Source organism: Nematolebias whitei, chromosome 1 (assembly GCF_014905685.2).
Source record: "Nematolebias whitei isolate Nwh7 chromosome 1, NemWhi1, whole genome shotgun sequence".
NCBI lineage: Eukaryota > Metazoa > Chordata > Actinopteri > Cyprinodontiformes > Rivulidae > Nematolebias > Nematolebias whitei.
The window spans coordinates 4,956,518-4,964,239 of record NC_056498.1 but is presented as its reverse complement, the minus strand read 5'-3'; the positions used below and the strand labels follow the sequence as shown (position 1 = coordinate 4,964,239).

Genomic DNA, 7,722 nt, shown 5'->3' with positions numbered 1-7,722 from the left:
ATCTGTTTAAATAAAGGTTGAATGAATAATTACTTTCTTTTTCAGTGGAGACATTTTATAAAGTGAAGTTTTTCACTGATGTTGTACAATTATCAACAAGATCATCTAAGTCACTGATCTCTGATGTATTATATTACTTTGCAAGACAGAGGAAAACAACAATGGAAGAAATGCTTTAAATTTGATTACAGTGTTCTCTGATAAATACCTACTATAAATAATTGGTAAATAAACCAGTCACTAGGGAGCACAAGCCAGGGTATCTCTTGTGTCGGTCCCAAGCCCGGGTCAATGGTGAGGGTTGTGTCAGGAATGGCATCTGATGTAAAACACTTTTGCCAAAACAATAACGCAAGTTCATCAAAACGAAACCATACCGAATCAGTCGAGGCCCGGGTTAACAACGACCACCACCGGTGCTGTTTACAAACAGGGTGTCGGCGGAAATTGTGCTACTGTTAGTCGAAGACCACGAGGAGGGAAACGTGTCAGGAGACAGAGGGAGAAGAGGAAAGTGAAGAATGTAGGACTGAGGGTTGCAACTCTAAATATGGGGACAATGACAGGCAAAGATAGAGAGCTGGCTGACATGATGGAGAGAAGAAAGATAGGTGTTTTATGTCTCCAAGAGTCCAAGTGGAAAGGCAGCAAGGCTCGCAGCATTGGAGCAGGGTTCAAACTATTTTACCATGGTGTGGATAGAAAGATAAATGGTGTAGGGGTGGTCCTAAAGGAGGAGTTGGCAAAGAATGTAGTAGAGGAGAAGATAGTGTCAGATAGGGTGATGTGCCTGAAGGTAGAAGTAGAAGGTCTGATGCTAAACATCGTCAGTGGTTATGCTCCACAGGTTGGATGTGATGAGGAGGAGAAAGATACATTTTGGAAAGATCTGGATGAAGTGATAGAGAGTATTCCCAGGAAGGAGAAAGTGGTTATCAGAGCAGACCTGAATGGACATGTTGGTGAAGGAAACAGAGGGAATGAGGAAGTGACGGGTAAGTTTGGTGTCAAGGAAAGAAACCAGGAAGGACAGATGGTGGTGGATTTTGCCAAGAGAATGGAAATGGCTATAGTCAAAACCTATTTCCAAAAGAGGGAGGAACATAGAGTGACCTATAAGAGTGGAGGAAGGAGTACGCAGGTCGACTACATTCTGTGTAGAAGAGGAAACCTGAGGGAGATTGGAGACTGTAAGGTTGTGGCAGGGGAGAGCGTGGCCAGACAGCATCGGATGGTTGTGTGTAGAATGACTGTTGTTGTGAAGAAGAGAAAAAGAGTAAATGAGAGTAAATCAGAGAAGAAGACCAAATGGTGGAAGATGAAGAAGGAAGAATGCTGTGAGAAATTCAGAGAGGAGCTGTTAAAGGATCTGGGTAGTAAGAAAGAGCTTCAAAATGACTGGGCTACTACAGCAACAGTAATTAGAGACAGGTAGAAAGGTACTTGGTGTGTCATCTGGACAGAGAATGGACGAAAAGGAAACCTGGTGGTGGAATAGTGAAGTGCAGGACGCCGTTCAAAGAAAGAGATTAGCCAAGAAGAAATATGAGTGAGAGGACTGAAGAGAGGAGACAGGAATAAAAACAGGTGGGACATAGAGCAAAGAGGGAAGTAGCTAAGGCAAAGCAGAGGGCGTATGATGACTTGTAGGAGAGACTGGACACTAAAGAGGGCGAGAAGGACTCGTACCGATTGGCAAGACAGAGGAATCAGGCTGGAAAGGATGTGCAGCAGGTTAGGCTTATTAACGATAGGAATGGTAATGTTCTAACAAGTGAGGAGAGTGTGACGGGAAGATGGAAGGAGTCCTTTGAGGAGCTAATGAATGGAGAGAATGAAAGAGAAAGAAGAGTAGAGGTCATAGAAACTGTGGACCAGGAAGTGGGAAAGATTAGTGAGGGTGAAGTCCGGAAAGCTCTGAAAAGAATGAAGAAGGGGAAGGCAGTAGGACCTGATGACATACCAGTGGAGGCTTGGAAATGTCTTGGAGAGATGGCAGTGAGGTTTTTGACTCAAATATACAATGGCATATTTGAGGGTGAGAAAATGCCTCAGGAATGGGAAAAAAGTCTGCTGGTGCCCATTTTTAAGAACAAGGGTGATGTACAGAGTTGTAGCAACTCCAGGGGAATTAAGTTGATGAGCGACACGATGAAGATCTGGGAGAGAGTTGTGAAAGCAAGACTTAGACGAGAGGTGACTATCTGTGAGCAGCAGTATGGTTTCATGTCAAGAAAGAGCACCACAGATGCCATCTTTGCTTTGAGAATGCTGATGGAGACGTACAAAGAGGGTCAGAAAGAACTCCATTGTGTCTTTGTGGCTTTAGAAAAAGCATATGACAGAATGCCAAGAGAGGAGGTGTAGTATTGCATGAGGAAATCTGGAGTGGCAGAAAAGTATGTTAGACTGGTACAGGACATGTATGAGGACAGCAGGACAGTGGTGAGATGTGCTGTAGGAGTGACAGATAGTTTCAAGGTGGAGGTGGGATTGCATCAAGGATCGGCTCTGAGCCCCTTCTTGTTTGCTCTGGGTATGGACCAACTAACAGATGAGGTCAGGCAAGAATCCCCATGGAAGATGATGTTTGCAGATGACATTGTGACCTGTGGTAAGAACAGGAAACAGGTGTGAGCGAACTTGGAGACGTGGAGGTGTGCACTTGAAAAAAGAGGAATGAAAGTCAGCCAAAGTAAGACAAAGTACATGTGTGTAAATGAGAGGGAGAATGGTGGAACAGTGAGGCTACAAGAAGCAGCGGTCACAAAGGTGCAGGACTTCCAAGTACTTGGGGTCCATTGTCCAGGAAAATGGGGAATGTGGTAAATAAGTGAAAAGGAGAGTCCAGGTAGGATAGAGTGGATGGAGAAAAGTTTCAGGAGTGATTTGTGGCAAAAGGGTGTCAGCAAAGGTCAAAGGAAAAGTTTACAAGACAGTAATGAGACCAGCTATATTGTATGGTCTGGAGACAGTGGCATTGACAAAAAGACAGGAGAAAGAACTGGAAGTGGCAGAAATGAAGATGCTAAAGTTCTCCTTAGGAATGGCAAGGCTGGATAAGATTAGGAATGAGATCATCAGAGGTACAGCACAGGTTGAACAACTGGGAGATAAAGTTAGGGAGGCCAGACTGAGATGGTTTGGACATGTCAAGGGGAAGGACCGTGGGTCTATTGGTAGAAGGATGTTAGAAATGCAGCTGCCAGGAAAAAGACAAAGAGGAGATATATGGATGCAGATAGAGAGGACATGAAAGTAGTTTGAGTGAGGACAGAGAACGCAGAGGGCAGAGTGAGGTGGAGGAGGATGACTCGCTGTGGCGACCCCTGAAGAGGGAAAAGTCAATAGAAGAAGAAGATGATAAATAATTGGTAAATGGTAAACAGTGTTAGAGCAGTCATCCTCCAATGAGCCAGCTGGGAGTTCGATTCGACCAGCTGTCACAAGGTGACGTGTACCAGGGCAAAACAATGAACCCCTCATTGCCTCTGATGTGTGTCCCATCAGTGTATGAATGTGATCTAATTATCTGATTAGAATCTGATTATTCAATTCAATTTCAATTCAGTTTATTTATATAGCGCCAAATCACAACTAAGTTGTCTCAGGGCATTTTACAGAAACATTCACATACATAAAAGCCAAATAGTAAAGTTCTCTATCTAAGGAATCCAGCAGACAAGTTGAATCTTGGCTTCGTTGCAGTCTCCCATCCTGAGCAAGCACAGTGGCAAAAGTGGAAAGGAAAAACTCCCTTTTAAAAGGAAGAAACCTCCAGCAGAACCAGGCTCAGGACAAGCGGCCATCTGCTTTGACCGGCTGGTTTGAGAGGACAGGAAGGAGAGACAGACGAACACAGAATGGTAGGTCCAGATATATGTGCAGGTGTACCTGAAAGACAAAAAAACACATGTTAAGGATAGAAAAAATAATTACAAATACAAAACAGGTTGAGCAGAGTAAGTAAAGACAGTAGCAGAGTGAAAAGTGTGGTCAGTTTGTCCTCCAGCAGTCTAAGCATATAGCAGCATAACTAAGGGACAGCTCAGGAAACCCAAGCCGACCCTAACTATAGGATTTAGCAAAAAGGAAAGTCTTAAGCCTAGTTTTAAAACTGGATAATGTGTCAGTCTCACGGACAGAGATTGGAAGTTGGTTCCACAAGAGAGGAGCCTAATAACTGAAGGATATGCCTCCCATTCTGTTTTTGTAAATTCTAGGAACCACAAGTAAACCTGCAGCCTGAGAGCGAAGTGCTCTGTTAAGAAAATATGGAACAATAAGATTTGTAATATAAGATGGAGCCAGGTTGTTGAGAGCTTTGTAGGTTAGAAGTAAGATTTTGATTTCTATTCTGGATTTGACAGGGAGCCAATGGAGAGAAGCTAAAACTGGAGAAATATGATCTCTCCCACTAACTCCAGTTAAGACTCTGGCAGCAGCATTTTGGATCAACTGAAGACGTTTTAAAGAAGTATTTGGACACCCAGATAATAAACCACTGCAATAGTCCAGTCTAGACATGACAAACGCATGGACCAGTTTTTCTGCATCATTTTTAGATAAGATGTTTCTAATTTTAGTGATATTAAGCAGGTGGAAGAAGGCAGTTCTAGTAATATTTTTAATGTGGGGGATAAAAGACATGTCCTGATCAAAAATAACACAGAGATTTTTAACATTAGAGCTGGAGGACAGATTAATGCCACATGGTTTAATGGACAAATATAATTGTGTGTCATCAGCATAACAATGAAAATTCATTCCATGCTGTTTAATAACTTTATCTAATGGAAGCATATATAAAGTAAAGTGTATTGGCCCAAGCACTGAGCCCTGAGGAACTCCATGACTAACTTTGGTGTATGAATAAGATTTATTATTTACACTTACAAACTGGAATTTATCAGATAGATATGATTTAAACCATTTTAGAGCCGTTCCTGTAATCCCAATATCATATTCAAGCCTCTGTAGTAAAATATTGTGATCAACTGTATCAAATGCAGCACTGAGGTCTAACAGGACCTGTATAGACACAAGTCCATTGTCTGAGGCCATGAGAATATCATTAGTGACGTTTCCTAGTGCTGTTTCTGTGCTATGATGAGCTCTATACCCTGACTGAAACTCTTCAAACAGATTATTTCTGTGTAGACATTCACGCAACTGACCTGCAACTATTTTCTCAAGAATTTTTTAGATGAAAGTTAGATTAGATACAGGTCTATAGTTGGCCAGAATTTCTGAATCAAGGTCAGACTTCTTAAGTAAAAGTTTAATTACAGCAACCTTAATGCTCTGTGGTACATAACCATTCATTAAAGACAAATTAAGTAAATCCAAAATGTGGACATTAATTAGGGGAAATACCTCTTTAAACAGTCTGGTTGGGATGGGATCTAGCAGACATGTGGATGGTTTGGATGACGTTATTATTTTTGACAATTCAGAGAGCTCAACAGGACAAAAACTGTCCAAACATAAATCAGGCTCTAGTGGATTTTTTAAAGTTGCCTCATTTGACAGGGGACTAGAGATAGTAGAAGGAAGGATGCTTTGCATTTTCTCTCTAATTAAAATAATTTTATTTATAAAGAATCTCATGAAGTCATCACTACTTTTAGTTGTAGGGACACATGGTTCAACAGAAATGGGACTTTTAATTAGTCTAGCAACAGTACTAAACAGAAACCTAGGGCTATTTTTATTCTCCTCTGTTAAAGATGAGTAATATAAAGTTCTAGCTTTACAGAGAGCTTTTTTATATGTTAGCAGACTATCTTTCCAAGTTAAATAAAATTCTTCAACATTAGTAGAGCGCCATTTTCTTTCCTGGTTTCTAGATGCCTGCTTTAAAGTACGTAACTCAGAATTGAACCAAGGAGCCAGTTCTCTGAATGATTACTTTCTTTTTCAGTGGAGCAATTTTATCAAGTGAAATTTGCCTTGAAGTTGTAAGATGATCAACTAGATGATCTAAGTCACTGTTCTCTGATGCATTACTCTGCAAGACAAAGGAAAACATTGATGGAAGAGATTGTTTAAATTTGGTTACAGCATTTTCTGATAAGCACCTGCTGAGATGAAATTTACTCTCAGTGACTGTGTAGTCATTTAATGTAAACTCAAAGGTTATTAAAAAATGGTCAGACAGAATAGGATTTTGAGGAACTATTACCAAGTCCTTAATCTCTACACCATAGGTCAGAACTAAATCAAGAGTGGGATGATAAGAATGAGTAGATGTGCGGACGTTTTGGGTAAAACCAAATGAGTCTATTAAATTATTAAAGACTATGTTTAAGCTATCACTTTCAACATCTACATGAATATTGAAATCACCCATTATTATGACTTTATCAGTATTTAATAGTAAGTTAGTTAATAATTCTGAAAATTCAGACAAAAACTGAGAATAAGCGCCTGGTGGACGATATATAACAACTAGTAAAAGTGGTTTGGCATTAATTACTAATCTTGACTGAAAAATAGAAGCTACTCCTCCACCTCAGCCAGTTGTTCTAGGAATATGAAAATTTAAATAATTAACAGGAGTGGATTTCTTTATACTAACAAAATTCTCCTGTTGTAGCCAAGTTTCTTTCAGACAGATCAAATCAATATGATGATCAGTTATCAGTTCATTAACTAACAGGGATTTAGAGGAAAGAGATCTAATGGTCAATAATCCACATTTAATGATTTTACGATTTTGCTCTGGTAAAGTAACTGTGTTTATTTTAATCAGATTTTTATGGTTTATATTTTTAGAGTTGATTTTTGGTTTATTTAATTTGAGCCGTGGGCGAGTTGACACTGTTTCAATGTGGGTGTGGGTGGGTAACAGAGGACAAGCAGCAGAGAGGTGTGGAGGACTACAACTCTGCTTCCTGGACTGGACCCTGGGTTGTCAATAAATTGGGGGATAAACAAAATCGGCCATATTTCTAGAAATATTCTCTACAGACTCAGATTATCTTTGTAGAGATGTAGTAGAGTGCTGTATAAATGTGTGTGTGTGTGTCGAGGTAAACTAAGTCACATGTTGTGTTGTAGTGTTTGTACGTTCTTGATTAGATAGAAATGCACTATATAAGTACAGCCCATTTACTATTTACATAATTAATTGTGGAAAAAGTGAAGCGCAGTGAATACCTTCCAGATGCACTGATTGAACAGAGCAACAAGGAGAACATTTCAAAACAAAAAGTACCTTTGGACAATCAGCATTTGCATACAAGGCTACAAAGATTGGAACAACCTCCCCATAAACCTGAAGACCAGCACAAACTACAGAACCTTCTCCAGACAGAGAGAGAGAAAAGAAAGTATTTTAACAACTAAAAATTATCAGCACTGACATTCAACTTTTTTAAATACGATCAGAATTTATACACTTTTGATATGCATTGTCAATGTATGAAGTAATATTTTGCAAGTAAATGTAATGTTTTCTATGTACTTTCTTTTACTTCGTGTTTCTAACTTAGATATATTTGGTATTTTGCCTTGCCTGCCACAGGGACTGCACATGGACATCAGCTAAACGCTATAATCTGGTACAGTGCATTTGAACTCAAATAGAGATCAATGATTTTTTTTCTGCACATGGTACAAAGACACACACACACACACACACACACACACACACACACACACACACACACACACACACACACACACACACACACACACACACACACACACACACACTCA

General features: G+C 40.0%; 1 protein-coding gene across 1 annotated transcript in view; it reads right to left on the bottom strand.

Annotated features, from left to right (window-relative positions):
* Nucleotides 1-7,722, bottom strand: part of zcchc4 (zinc finger, CCHC domain containing 4) — a 129,252-nt gene that overhangs the window by 15,912 nt on the left and 105,618 nt on the right. The gene's annotated exons all lie outside the window — the stretch shown is intronic.